This window comes from Schistocerca americana, chromosome 9 (genome assembly GCF_021461395.2).
Source record: "Schistocerca americana isolate TAMUIC-IGC-003095 chromosome 9, iqSchAmer2.1, whole genome shotgun sequence".
NCBI lineage: Eukaryota > Metazoa > Arthropoda > Insecta > Orthoptera > Acrididae > Schistocerca > Schistocerca americana.
Window position 1 is genome coordinate 112,054,703 of NC_060127.1, and position 15,278 is coordinate 112,069,980.

Sequence of the window (15,278 nt, forward strand, 5' to 3'; positions counted from 1 at the left end):
TGTGTAGGTCTAGCAGTGTAACCTCAGAAGTTTGGTCCCTGAGGAATTCATTCACATTTGAACATTTTAACATTACCATGTTCAGCTGTTGGACGATACAAAATCTCGCACTGGTGTTGAGACAACAACAAAGCCCATCGTTGCAATTTTTGCGCAGTTCGTACAGGAGACGGTTTCGTTGGATGAAACAAGGACTGCAAAGTCTTCTGATCCGTTACTAAGTAGAATTTTCTGCCATACAAATAGTGGTGGGATTTGGTGACATCCTACACTGTAGTCAAAGCCTCTTTTTCAGTTTCTGAATAGTTACACTGAGCTTTGGATAGCACTTGTGATGCAAAAGCAATAGGCCTGTCTTTATCAACAATTCTGTCCGAAACCTCTGCACTGATTCCGTAGGAGGAAGCGTCAATTTGCAATACAACTGGCTTGCCAAGATCAAAGTGAACTAAGCATCGATCTTTGAGCAATGTATCTCTAAGTGTTTGAAAAGCTACTTGGCACTCATCTGTCGAAACTAAGGGGACATTCTTTGTACGGAAGCGACGCAACGGGGCTGCTGTTTGTGCAGCATTCGTTATGAAGCGAATGTAATAGTTCATATTTCCTAAAACCAATTCTGTGATATGACAAACAAATGCGACTGAAGAGGATGTACACCTTGTCTGTTTATGAAATGACCGAAATACTGCAACTCAGGTTTAAAGAAAATCACCGTTGTCCATTCTACACTTCAGTCCTGCTTCAGAAAACACACGAGACAAAGCACATAAATTTGCAATATGTTCTGCAGGTCTACGACTGTGTCATCCAAATAGTTTGAACAGTTTGGCACTTGTGCAGTCAGCTGTTCCAAATACGGTTGGAAAATGGTGGCTGCAGAAGCACTGCCAAAAGGCAAACGCAATATTTAAACAATCCCAAATGAGTATTTACGACACACACACATTTGAGATTATTCGTCGAGCGGTGTTTGAAGACACACGTCACGCAAATCAATTTTTGAGAAATAGCGTCCAGCGCCTAATTTGTCCATGAGATCCTCTGGGCGTGGCAATGGTTAAGTATAAATTACAGTTTTTGGGTTGACCGTAGACTTGAAGTCAACACAAAGGCGTATGCGACTTGAATGTTTGGGAGCAAAACCAGTGGAGTTGCCCATTGACTCACTGATTAGCAAAAACGACAAGAAACTGTTAAGAGAAAGCGAGCGCCCCTGCAAAGTAAATGCAATGAGAGAATCAAACGAAAGGTTCGTGACCGTCAGGCACTGTATACATAGGGAAATCCTCATCTCCAATGTGGGGTCTTGCACACTCGTCTCTTGTAGGGTGCCTAGAGGATGCTGCGTTCTCGGAATGCTATAAACGATTCAAGCAAATAACAATAGTAGTTTCATTTCAATGAAATATCAATGGTGTCGCAAGCGAGGTGCGTCATGCAGCATAAATCCGACTCCGTGGCTATATATAATGTTTCCGCGAGTTTGACACACAGTTTGTGGATCACCTATTAACTGCTATAGTAGCACTCTCTGCTAGGTCATGCTAATTCTCTGCGAATACTGTCCACTGATGTCCAGCCGAGGCTGGCAGCAGCGGGGAGCAGCGCAATTCACTTCCGCTAGATGCCGCTCCTATCGTGGTGACATCCTGGTCAGCGCGCTATTGGCCGACGTCGTTTCACCGCCTTCTCTTCTCTTGCGTTCTTCGTATCCGTTCAGGCGCTTGTGCTTATGCCAGAACAAAGAGCATATGCAGTCTTGATGTAATGGTGCTGTATAGGGCTGCGTATAATTCTGCTCCTTCATTGTGACCACTGCCGCCGGCTGTCTGGTGTTTGTCCCACTGCTTAAATGCTAATTTCGTAATTTTGTGCTATTCTACTTGATTGCGATTATGTTTGTTTTGTACTTTATAACAGTTGTTGGCTGTATGGTCCTTGTAACACAAAGCCAAAATAAAGAATTTAGAAAAGGTCCTACTTGTACCCTACACCCACTGCCAATATTAATCAAATCGTTGAGGCGAAGTAGGTATGGTTCCTTGCCACAGCCTGGGGCACTGTTTCCAGAATAAAAATTCGTCCTGGAGCGTGTTGTGTGCTGTAAGATTTTGAGAGGGAGGGAGAGTCTGAAGATAAGTTGTATAGCTCAGTCGATTCCTGGCACGGTAGCTCAGTGTGTCCAGTCATGGGACTGGCTACGACATGTACAAAGATAAACCGAACTGAGGGAAGTTCTCATCGACGGAATTTGGAGATGTCATAAGACATCTGCACAGAAACACTGACTAACAAACAGATCGAAGGAAAGAAGAGATAAAAACAGGTGACCGCGGAAGGAAAATATCGCGGGTTAGACTCCCGTTTCGACAGACATTTTTATAGTTTGTACTAATATCTCTTTCCAAACCAGACAATTAAAAATTGTTCTACGCGTCTGAACGTATGCATTTGCCGGACGACGTAAAATGTAGTCACTGGTTCGAACGAAGGCTCTCCGAATTTTTGTAACCAAATCACTCCTGCAAGCGCAACTCATCTTTCGTTGTCTGCGCTGGTGCAGTTCGTTGGGCATCTCTTCAACGCCGCCTAAACAAACCCGCAAAGCACTGGGCGGCTCATCTTTGAATATTTTCTATGTTCTCTGTCATTTCAAGTAATTGAACACGAACAAGAATGATGGTTCAAATGGCTCTGAGCACTATGGGACTTAACTTCTGAGGTCATCAGTCCCCTAGAACTTAGAACTACTTAAACCTAACTAACCTAAGGACATCACACACATCCATGCCCGAGGCAGGATTCGAACCTGCGACCGTAGCAGTCACGCGGATCCAAACTGAAGCGCTTAGAACCGCACGGCCACACCGGCCGGCAAACAAGAATGAACCAGTGCAGATGGTGTACATGTGGAATAATTGACACTAGTTCCAGAAAGTTGCAGCTCTTTTCAAAATTTTCGACAAATGCATTGACCTTTGAAAAGGTCAAGGCGTATTGTTTTTTCCAATCCATCTTCAGTCGCAGCTTTTACCCTGTCTCTAAAGTACTCGTTGTCGACAGGATCTCAGTAGCCATAAAATACACTGAGGTAGACGAAAGTCGTAGGATACCTTCTAATGTCGTGTCGGACCACCTCTTGCCCATCACAGTGCAATTCCTAGAGACAGCATGGAGTCAACAAGTGTCTTACACATATATTGCGTCACAATGATTCTATAGCCGTCCATAATTGCGAATGTATTGCTGGTGCAGGATGTTGCCCACGAACTGACCTCTCAGTTATGTCCCACAAATGCTCGTTGGGTATCATGTACGGCGATCTACGTCGCCAAATCATTCACTTGAACCGTCCGGAACGTTCTTCAAGCCAGTTGCTAGGAATTGTGCCGTGGTGACATGACATTCTTGTTTGGAAGAATGGCTGAAGATGGTCCCCAAATAGGCGAACTTCATCAATGTCAGTCAATGGTCGGTTCAGTTGGACCAGACTACCTAGTCCAATACATGTAAACACGGCCCATACTGAACGGTTTTGTGAACGAAATGGCATTCGGCAACTGTAAGTGCTCTGTTTCACCCCCAGTCCAACGGAGAAACAGAACGCTACATACACAGTTTCAGATGGCCAAGCCTTGCACCATCCACACACGGGTACAGGCGCTGCAACTCTTTCTCGCCTCCTATCGCTCCCATCCACGATCTAACAACCTACCACAACAAAGGTCAAAAATTAATTTTGATTGTAGTGTTGCTCACGCTGCTAAATATTGCATTTTCTGGCAACAACAAAGTTATATTATGTGGCAGGTGTCATTAGAGCACAGTTAATAAAGTCATTTCTTGAAATAATGGATAAACTAGGCACTCATCTTTTCGTGTTTCCCACGCTGGTCTCGTTGTGAATTCATGGCTCAATCGTCGAAAATCTAGGTAGTGATGATTCCAAGCTCGGATGCAAAGAGGCCTAGGTGTCATTCTGCGATATTCAAAATTTTTATAGATGTGTTTCATAAACCATTCTTGAAGATTAAACTTTTGCAAGTTAGGACAATGGTGATGTAAAAAAGTAATCAGCACTCCGAATTTAAGTTACACTTCTTTTTTATTACTTTTGTTGCAGTATCACGTAACTCGTTCCAAAACATCACTTCACAATATAAAACATACTTGAAAATATCTTCCTCACTGTTAAAGTTCACATTTCATAAACTGTGTCTTTTTAACTTGACGACCAAAGCTGGACTCTCCAATAACCGCTTACGCGCCCAAAAATCAGAGTTACAAGTACGTCAAAGATCATAGTGACAAAAGAAAGACTACACATAAGAATAATATCATTGCAATATATACATATCGATGTATCGAAGTACCTCTACATTAATGAAATCAAATCTGAATGTTGTCACAGAAATATACTAACTATTTTACAGAAATACAATAGAATATGGCTGGTATCGAGAGGTTGGGGTGAGGTGGCGTAATGGTTACGTAATTCAAGTACCATTACAGCGAGACGTACCATCACCGGCGGAACTTCTGCGTGGCCGCCGCTATCGGACGCTGCTACACTTCCTCCACCCACCGCAGCATCGGGAGCCGCCAGTGGTCCGCAAGTACCGCATTGGCGCCGTGCGATCTTCTTCTTTTCAGGGTTTATGGCAACCGTGGGCGCTGGGAAAAAGGCGTCATGTAGGAACGCATTGGCTTTTACATGTACTTGATTGCACGTCCCGCTGGTTTGCAGTGCCTCCACCGGAACCAAATTCGCACATGTCATTTGCCCCGTGATTCTGCTGCTTTTCTTCCCCTACATTCACGGCCTCACGGGACCGCACGGCCTTCGCAGCCGTCCACGGTGCCACCAGGGCACCGCAGGAGGAGCGGATGGGCGATGCGCCCTCGCCCCCATCGTCCTCGCTGACCCGATGGACCTGGACCCGCCATCGCCATCGCCATCGCTCCACGACACGACCTCAGGTCTGCCCTGGCAGCAGTTCCCCGGAGGATGTTCCTGTTGCCAAGCAAGATGGCGAGCTACGGTCGGGAGTACGCCGTCCTCCAGTCCATCTCTGCGTACAATCCCCCCCCCCCCCCCTTGTTGTTCACATCCTACCTACACAACAAAGGTGCCATATTTCGCGGTGGAGGGATGTGCTGACGTAAGCTGTCGCCAGCACATCGAACGACAAAGATGCAGCATGAAAATCGATAGTATATGCTCGATTTTGCGTGTCGATCAGGAGAGAGGCCAAAGGCAAACTCGCAAGCAATGAGCCGCCAACGCCCTCTCGAACGCAAGCATTTAGATCGCGGCCGCTGACCGCAGGGGTTGAGTCTCATTCAGTCGTAGTCTCACTCAGCCTCAGTCACGAGTGTAGTCGCTCTGTCAATAGCTCACCCACTGGCTCAGGAACTCGCGTCCTAGTTTGGCATCTGTCACTCATTGCTTAGCGGGACTTGTACTTCACCAGAAGTGAGGTTCAAATGGTTCAAAAGGCTCTGAGCACTATGGGTCTTAACATCTGAGATCATCAGAACTTAGAACTATTTAAACCTAACTAAGGACATCACACAGATCCATGGCCGAGGCAGTATTCGAACCTGCGACCGTAGCGGTCGCGCGGTTCCAGACTGAAGCGCCTAGAACCACTCGGCCACACCGGCCGGCTCAGAAGTGAGGCTATGTGGACTATTAATGAGGAGCTTGTATCACTACACATAGATTGTTAAAGTTTTTTTTTTTTTTTTTAATTTCTAAGGGACCAAATTGCTGAGGTCATTGGTTACTAGACTTACAGGCTACTTAAACTAACTTATGCTACGAACAACACACACACCCATGACCGAGGGAGGACTCTAACGTCCGACGGGAGTGGCCACCTTAAGTTAAGTAGCTTCCTGTTTACGTAAGTAAAGAACCCTGTTAATAGATGTATGAAGTTGTGTTGTAGAAAGAGGATACCGGATACCAAACAAGATCCTCTCCCTTGATTCCGTTGTACAAGACTCTACTGTGTCAAAGTGGACCAACACACACCATTACGGAGTGACCACCAGCTTGCAGTGCCTTGTTGACATTCGGGATCTGCGCCACGCTCTAAGTCTACCATCAACTCTTACCAACTGAAATTAGGACGCATCTGCCCAAGCCGCGGTTTCCCAGTCTTCTTGGCTCCAACCGATATGATCACGAGCCCGGGAGAGACACTGCAGGTGATGTCGTGTTTCTAGCTACGGCACTCGCGTCGGTCGTCTGCTTCCATAGCCCAGTAACGCCAGATTTCGCCGCACTCTTCTAAAGGATACATTCGTCGTACGTCCCGCATTGATTTCTTCGGTTGCTTGTCTTTTAGCACTGACAACTCTGCTCTGAGTTGTTAAGGCCGTCGGTAACTGCGTTGTCCGTGGGAACAGGTAATTCTTGAAATTGAATTCTCAGCACACTCTTGCTACTGTGGATCTCGGAATATTGAATTCCCCAATGCTTTGCTAAATGTAATGTCTCATACGTCTAGCTCCAACTACCATTCCGCGTTCATAGTGTGTTAATTCTCGTCGTGTGGGCATAATCAAGTAGTTTTCAATGCACTGACCTTTTATACCCTGCGTACGAGATATTACCGCCATTTCCACATTTGCATATCGCGATACCATGGCTTTCCTTAGCTCAGTGTATAGCAACGACCGGTACTCTGTAAAAAGAAATAAAGCCGATTGAGTAAGATCCGCAACGCGCGCAGTTGTAGTTTTACGTGCCTTCCCGGCCAAGTGGGCGAATTACGGTGCCGGCCGTTGCGCTATCGCGCAGGTTGGGCGAGTACTTAACAAGTTGTGCGGCAAGTTGTGGCATTAACGTCGACGGCCAGTACCCGTAAAGTGCAGACTCTGTTAATGCATCGCCGGCTGGAGGCCGTTTAGGGCTCTGCTGGAACTTGCTCCAGCACGCATGGAAGGGCACGCCCACGCCCACCACCGAGGTTCCAGACCCGCGTCATTAACAGCCCACTGTATGGCAGAGCCTAGTTCTACAGGCGGAGGCGTAACAGTACAGCCATATGAAACACACCCGGTAGCGCTAATGACTAACAAACATTAGCCCCTCTTTTAACCGTGAAATACCGCAGACCTCTCGGAAGACAAAATGTTCCTCTTAGTTGGAAAGTTGCGCAGATCACACCCATGTACAATAAGGAAGACACAAAGTGATTCGTAAAACTTTTGCCCAATGTCATCGATGACTATCTCATGTAAAATCCTAGAGCTTATTCTTAGCACAATCGTAATGAGATATTCCAAACAAAATTTGTTTCTTCGCGAGAACCAGTCAAACGAAATCCAACTTGTGCTTATCTCAGAAGACGTAATGGAACCATGGATCTGGGCAGTCACGGGAATGAAGTATGCCTTGACTTCGGAGAAGCACTGGACTGGGTACCAACGCTGCGAAAGTATAAATAAATGTAAATGTCGTGTGGTTAGGGCCTCCCGTCGGGTAGACGGTTCGCCGGGTGCAAGTCTGTCGAGTTGACGCCACTTCGGTGACTTGCGCGTCGATGGGGATGAAATGAAGACGATTAGGACAACACAACACCCAGTTCCTGAGCGGAGAAAAATCTCCGACCCAGCCGGGAATCGAACCCGGGCCTTAGGATTGACGTTCTGTCGCGCTGACCTCTCAGCTACTTGGGACGGACTGCGGAAGTCTGATATGGGGCATCCAAAGAAATTTATGAAACGACTGATGATTTGTTTTTAGGGACATTATTCCATACTGTCTTCAACAGTGAGTTGTCAACAGATGTAGAGATAAGTTCAGGAAGACCCAGCAAAGAGTGTTTCTATCCTTGCTGATAATTTATTTCAGTGACGTGACACATAAAATTAATAGTAACCACAGATTTATTTCCATATAATATATTTTCTGTAATGGAGTAATATCTGAAACAAAGGCTAGACTGTGAAGTCCAGTGGTGTTAGTAACATACAGCGTGTGTATACATGCTTGCCTAATATTGTCTCCGCAGTGGAATTCTTGTGCCTATAAATAATTAAGATGACCGTGCCATTGACAACCTACACCTAGGGGTTTCCATTAAACAAAGTGTCGTGTTGTGGTTTTAGTTCACTTTAGTTTGGTACACCGAACCAGTCATCCCTGTTGGGATCTACTAGACTGAATGACAACGTGAATGCCGTATATTATATATTCTCAAAGAACATGCAGAGTGCAAAAAAATTTTCTAAATATGAAGTGCACAATGTCGACTTCTACCGTACGCGTAATTTTAGGATTAGCAGACACTCTTTAGACTGCGCCCATCTCACGTTAGAGTGACATCAAATTGGCTAATACTGTTTAGCCGTGAGAAACAGAGGGCCCTCACCCTGACTGACACCTTTACAAAACGCTCACTGGAAAAGCAAATAACTCATCACATTTACTGTGAATGTTCCCCTATCCGCCGAACCGAAGTGTGTACTTTGCCTGCTGAATTACGGACAGAAGTTGTACTGTCCGAAGATCTGCTCGCTGGGGGCATTAGCCGCTGTACAGTTGACGTACATGCCGTACCTACAATTCTCTCCCTACACTGTGGACATACTACAACGACTGCAAACTCCTAGGACTGAAATTACCTCCGTACAAGACAGACCACGAGTCAAGATTTCTGTTTGCTCACTAGACAGGAACAGAAATTCGGCTCGGGTATTCTCGTGTAAAGAAGCACTTCACCATGCGTCAGACTCCACAGAGAGCTAAAGGATCGTAACTCGATGGAAGCAGAATAACAACTCTGTCACGGGGAAGCTATTTCACGCGCTTGTATCAAAAGCAACACTTCTCAACATCTAACAGCCAGATGCTCCACTGGAGCTCTCCCCAGCGAAGTCTCTAGCTCGATCCCTGGAGGGAACTGTCTTCCATCGTTCATGGCAGTGAAGTGCTCTCGATCGATCCACAGATGGAAACCTTTGGTCTCGTCATACTCTGCTCACGTCTGTATTTTTTTTATTTATTCCCAAACTATAGACCTGTTACCTGATGTTTAAAACAGGTCGTACATCTTACAATTTTCGTTTTTCATCTTTTTAAAGTTTTCATTCCTTTTGTTTTATCTACAACATTTACAAAGAATGATACTTTTCAAAATAACAATAATTTAAGGTTGAAATATAAATAAAATTTTGTTGTTTTTTTAAGAAGAATATAAAAAGAAGATGGGACAGATGAGAGATTTGTTAGTGCCATCACCGAGTGTGACTGACGGTGAATACCTCGGAATGCTTTCTTCGAGCCGTTGACCGCCAGTCACACACACACACACACACACACACACACACAAATGGTTATTAGTAGAGAAATAATGTTGCTTATCCTATTTGTTACTAATCCTCCTGTATACGCAGTGTCTACATTTGCACTCAGGCGACGAATCCCAGAGATCTTTACAAAAACATTACTTCCCACTGCATGGATCATTAATGAGAAAATTCCTCGTAGGTCATCTGGCCCCACAATTCCTTCACACTATATGAATGACCTGTCATCTTCTCCCTCCCCTGATGCTCTTTCTCCAGTTACACTACTCCGAAATTATTTTCTTTCCACCTGAAAGCAACCTCCCTCCCAATCTAAATGTGCCCTGCTCCCCACCGTTCATCACCTCCATTATCTGCTCTGTCTCAGGGCAGTAAAAGTCGGCGCCTGCTTATCACAATACTGTATTACAGAAATTGTAAATACGTGGTGCCAAGCAGTATCGGCCAATGGTATGATTAACAATCCGATTGTGCATCGTAAACAGTGATCTAATACCACAATATTAATACGTGAGCACGAAAATTGAAGTACTGAATTTTATATTAATTATACAAGGAGGCGATCGAAGCGTACCTAATTCGAAAGGTACTTTTCATAGATGTGCACAAAGGAAAAAACCATGTGTGTACGTAGCCGTTAAGAGTGATAAAAGGAAATACACATTCATAACCCTGATGATATCTTCTCTACCACGCATAAAAGTCTCCAATATGTGCTCTAATGCTGTATTGATTGATAAATTTAAATGTGCACTGAAGGTGATTCGACATGATCCTGACAGTTACAATTACGGTTTGATAAATTTACAGCGCAGATTTGGTAATGTAACGTGTTTCGCGTCAGAAGTTACTGTATGTGATGCAGCGGCATTATGTTGTCATAGGCGGCCGGAGTGGCCGAGCGGTTCTAGGCGCTACAGTCTGGAACTGCGCGACCGCTACGGTCGCAGGTTCGAATCCTGCCTCGGGCATGGATGTCTGTGATGTCCTTAGGTTAGTTAGGTTTAAGTAGTTCTAATTTCTAGGGGACTGATGACCTCAGCAGTTAAATCTCATAGTGCTCAGAGCCATTTTTTATGTTGTCATAAGGTAGAAGTTAACTTCTCAGCGTTAACACAAAATTTATTTTTCAACACACTTCGTCAAGTATGCACTTCAAATGATCCAAAAATTCAAGATAAATCAAAGAATTAGAATTACTGATATTCGTAGCTACAATGCAGCATTTGCTGCAGTCGCCTCTCAGGCCAAAATTTCACACACATTTTTATGTGGAGCGCAACACTTTAAGAACACGACATTTTGTATTATAGGTCAGATCCAATGACTTCTACGTATGGTATTTTAGCGTGTTATGCGCAATTACGTTTTTATGACGTCGACACTGCTCTTCGCTATAGACAAGAAACGATCAACTCAGTCGTAAATCCATGAATTAGAACGCGCAAGTACTTTTGTCCGTTCTTTCACTACGATGAAAAAGTATTGTGCAAGATTGGAAAAGTGAAAACAGGGATATTGTTTTGGTTATTATAATTAATAAAACTTTAGACCTCCATCGAGAAATTATGCAGTTAAAGCTGATGTGGCAATTACTTTTACTACAGCTGATGATGAGGCACCATTCGAAAAAAATACGGGGCCTTTTTTTTTAACACTGGTACAGTCAAAACCATTTTGTTGAAGGTTCCTCACTGGATCCATTAACACATCCGTTGTCATTTTCTTATGGAGGGACTGGGTGACGTGCTAATTTGTTCCGTAATACACCAAATACGTCCGCTGTGAGACAGCCTAGAAACATAGTTACCATCTTAGTATATATATAGTTACGGCTCACCGGCCACTTGACCATCTTCTTCTTCTGTGCGAATGCACAAACAGTGCCCGAACTCTTACGGGAGTGTAATGGGCGGGGGCACTACGAATGTAGTGCGGGACAATACGTTGAGAGTGTGGGTTTCGCGGGAGGCGTGCCAGAGATAAATCCCTGCAGTTGCGCATCCTCTGTGTCCTCGATGGCTCAGATGGATAGAGCGTCTGCCATGTAAGCAGGAGATCCCGGGTTCGAGTCCCGGTCGGGGCACAGATTTTCAGCTGTCCCCGTTCACGTATGTCAACGCCTGTAAGCAACTAAGGGTGTTCATTTCATTGTAATATAGTTACCATGTCGCAATATGCAAGCTGTCGCCTTCCAATTAGAGATAGTTTCAGCCTTTTACATCATTCAAAATGGTTCAAATGGCTCTGAGCACTATAGGACTTAACTTCTGAGGTCATCAGTCCCCTAGAACTTAGAACTACTTAAACCTAACTAACCTAAGGACATAACACACATCCATGCTCGAGGCAGGATTCGAACCTGTGACTGTAGCGGTCGCGCGGTTCCAGACTGAAGCGCCTAGAACCGCTCGGCCACACTGGCTAGCTTACATCATTCACAAAAATTAATTTTGTATTGGATTGTTGATATATACGTGTACAACTGGTCGAGTTCCCGCCACAGGCGAACTACTAAATATAAAAGTACGAGACTATTAAAGCCATGGTGCCAAAATCTTGCTGCCTTACAGCAATAACAGGGTGATTCACAGTTCCTGCCGCGCGGGATTGGCCGAGCGGTCTAGGGCGCTGCAGTCATGGACTGTGTGGCTGGTCCCGGCGGAGGTTCGAATCCTCCCTCGAGCGTGGATGTCTGTGTTTGTCCTTAGGATAATTTAGGTTAAGTAGTGTGTAAGCTTAGAGCCTGATGACCTTAGCAGTTAAGTCCCATAAGATTTCACACGCATTTGAACATTTTTTCACAGTTCCTATTACAGCATCTGGGGGGAGCCGTTTAAACTGCCGACTGACCGTATAAAGACTCCTACAGTATTATCAGTTCTGAAAAAACCAGATGGTACTACCACAAGACACTGGAGGTGCACAGCACAGAATCTGCTTCCTTATGATGACCACAATCAGGACAACCAATTTCACATCACCCTTCGCAGATACCTGATGACAAATATGAAAGCGGATGTGTCACTATCCGCTTTGTTCGCGAGGAAGGTGCCCTGGCAATACACAAAATGAAAAATATAAAGGCTCCGGGACCTGATGGCATCCACCCCGAAACCATCCAAGAAACAACTCCACTTATCGTACCATATCTGACAGACTTACTGAATAATACTCTACTAGAAGGACGAATAGCGAATACATGGAAGACGGCAAATGCAGTTATAATCAAGAAAGAGGAGGACAAAGACCCGACTGACCCTAAGACATACAGAACAATATGTCTCATTAACATTCTGGCAAAGCTCCAGGAGAGATTGCAGAGCGACAGACTACAGTAGCACCGGCAGCTCTTCGGCCTTAGTCCACATCAGTTTGCTTATTGATGACATAAATCCGTCGATGACGCAGTAAATAGGGCCACAGAAATGTCACAGACCATACATGACAAATACATAGTAGCAATCGTAACTGACATAGCTGGTGCTTTCGACAACCTGTGGTGGCCAGGGCTGTTTGCAAGACTTGGAGAGATGAATGTTCCACTGGCTCTATACAACAGTCTTAGAGATTCTTGTAAATGAAGAGGGTAACAAAGGGTTGTCCACAAGGATCCATGCGTGGCCGATTTTCTGGGACATAGCCATGGAACCACTAGTGAATGCACTAGGAGACAACGACATGGCTAATGGGGTGATTGCTTACGCTGAAGACCTTATGGTAATGGTATCTGCAAACTCCAGATCTCAATTAGAGAGACGCAGCTCGTCGCGTTCATCGCGAACAACAAACTCAAAATAGTAACAAGCAAATCTATTTACCAACTTCTAAAAGGCACGCTGAAAAGAAGTCCATTTATAAAGCTAAACGACACTTCTATAAAAAGGAAAGCTGTGACAAGATACCTTGGCAATTATGTTGATGAACATTATATTTTAACGAAAATGCGAGACTGACAACTAACAAAGCGACGAAACTGATGCATAAACCTACAAGATACAGACTACCCCTTTATACAATGAGGACATACAAGGGTTATTCGGAAAGTAAGGAACGATCAGTCCCGAAATGGAGACCACAGTGGAAATCCAATGACGTTTTGCACAGGCGTGTTGGGCAGTGTCTCTAGTATGCCCGTCGTTCCTTTTAGTTCTGAGCACACAGAGAGCACATAAAGATACCTAGAACAATAATGTCTCCCGCCAAGTACGAGGGCCTGGTGAGAAATTTCGCCTGAAGCTATGCAGCCAACATTACATAACTGTCGTGCGGTTTCTTCTTCAAGACAATTCTCAGTCGCATTCTGCAGGGGCAATGAAGATGCTCCTGCATCGTTTTCAATTGGAAATGTTCGATAATGCGCAATACAGCCCGTAATTGTCTACTTCTGAGTTTCATTTATGCTCAAATGAACCGCTGCCTATGAAGAGAAAATTTTGACACAGACAACGAGCTGTAGGCCAGCGTAGAGAATTGGTGGAAAGCACTGGCGGCTGCCGTCTATAACGATGGTATTGGAAAGTTGGTACAACGCTATGACAAACGTCTAAGTCAGTTAGGCGACTATGGAGATAAGTAGCTTGGAGCTGTAGCTAACTGTTGTAGATAGAACAGTTTTGATTTTCACTGTGGTTTCCATTTCGCGACCTATCACTCCTTACTTTCCGAATAGCCCTCGTATTACACAGCACTCTTAGAGTTGATAACTTGCTTTGAGGCTAATGCTTGGGCACATCGATTATGCTTAGGTACGTATAAGACCAGCAAGGGGAGGCTTTCGGCACGACCTCGATTGAAACACTGTGCGTGGTACTAGGAGTTTTCCCTACAGACATTACAATTCGCCACAGAACATCTACATACTGACTGAAGAGGGGAAGACGCAAAACAATAAGAGAAATAACTGGACAAGACATAATCGACAGACGGAAAATAAACAAATGGAGAATTGATACATGGCAGACAGAATGGAACACAACTGATAAGGGAAGAAGAGTCTACTCTTTCTTCCCCAATATAAGACAGCGAATGAATCTGAAATACATAAATCCAACACGCTGGACTGTGCACTATCTGACGGGCCATGGCCCGTATCCTGTGCATCTCCACAGGTTTGGCCCTAAAACACTTGTGCCTGTGGTGAGAATGGTACAATTGAACACATAGTGCTCATTTGCGGTGCCCTAGGACATATAAGACCGAGTTCAGGAAACTCGGGCACATATGACAGTTAATACACATGCAACATGACTGGAACTCTATAAACAACATCGTAGATGAAGTATCGCTATCACAATATATGACATACAAACAGCAGAGACCATACGCTAGAATAAGACGGGCTTAACTTTGGACAGATCAGCAGAACACAGTAAACAACATAGACACAGGCACAGATGCGGAATCGGATGGTACATCACACACAGGAAGTGAAGACGAGACAAAGCAACATAGCAAAAGTGAATGAAGGATGTAATACACTACGTCAAATTAATCTGAAAAAGAAACTCTCTGTGCAGCTGTTTGTTCCATAATTTCATAGTATGTGACTGTGGTGTGCGTACTGTAAGACCTTCAGAACACACACCATCAGATTATTTGACTTGTCGCTCTAACGAAGTAGGCGAGTGTGAGCAATATGTCTCGTGGTCTTATAGTGGTGTGTTTATCTTCTGCCATTAGGTCAGACGATAGAAATGCCACTTGCACGCTTAGAGTAGCAGATTGACGGTGACCAACTTTAAACAGAACTTGATTAATTTTCACACACACTTATTAAAATAATAACAAGCATAAAAATTACTTAACCTGGTTCTGGATGCTATTTACAATTGACAATCTGAAGTTCCGTTGGTATTGGTACGTTAATGTTATTCTCACATTATCTCTGATACTTGACAAAAGTGTCTCAACATTTATCTTCATGGCTATGTACAGGAATATGGTAACCT

At 44.4% G+C, this 15,278-nt stretch overlaps 1 non-coding gene across 1 annotated transcript; it reads left to right on the top strand.

The window, feature by feature from the left end:
• The first annotated feature begins 11,339 nt into the window (after window positions 1–11,339).
• Trnat-ugu lies at window positions 11,340–11,413 on the top strand. Its single transcript has one exon. It is a non-coding gene; the product is annotated as a tRNA-Thr (tRNA).
• The last annotated feature ends 3,865 nt before the right edge of the window (window positions 11,414–15,278 follow it).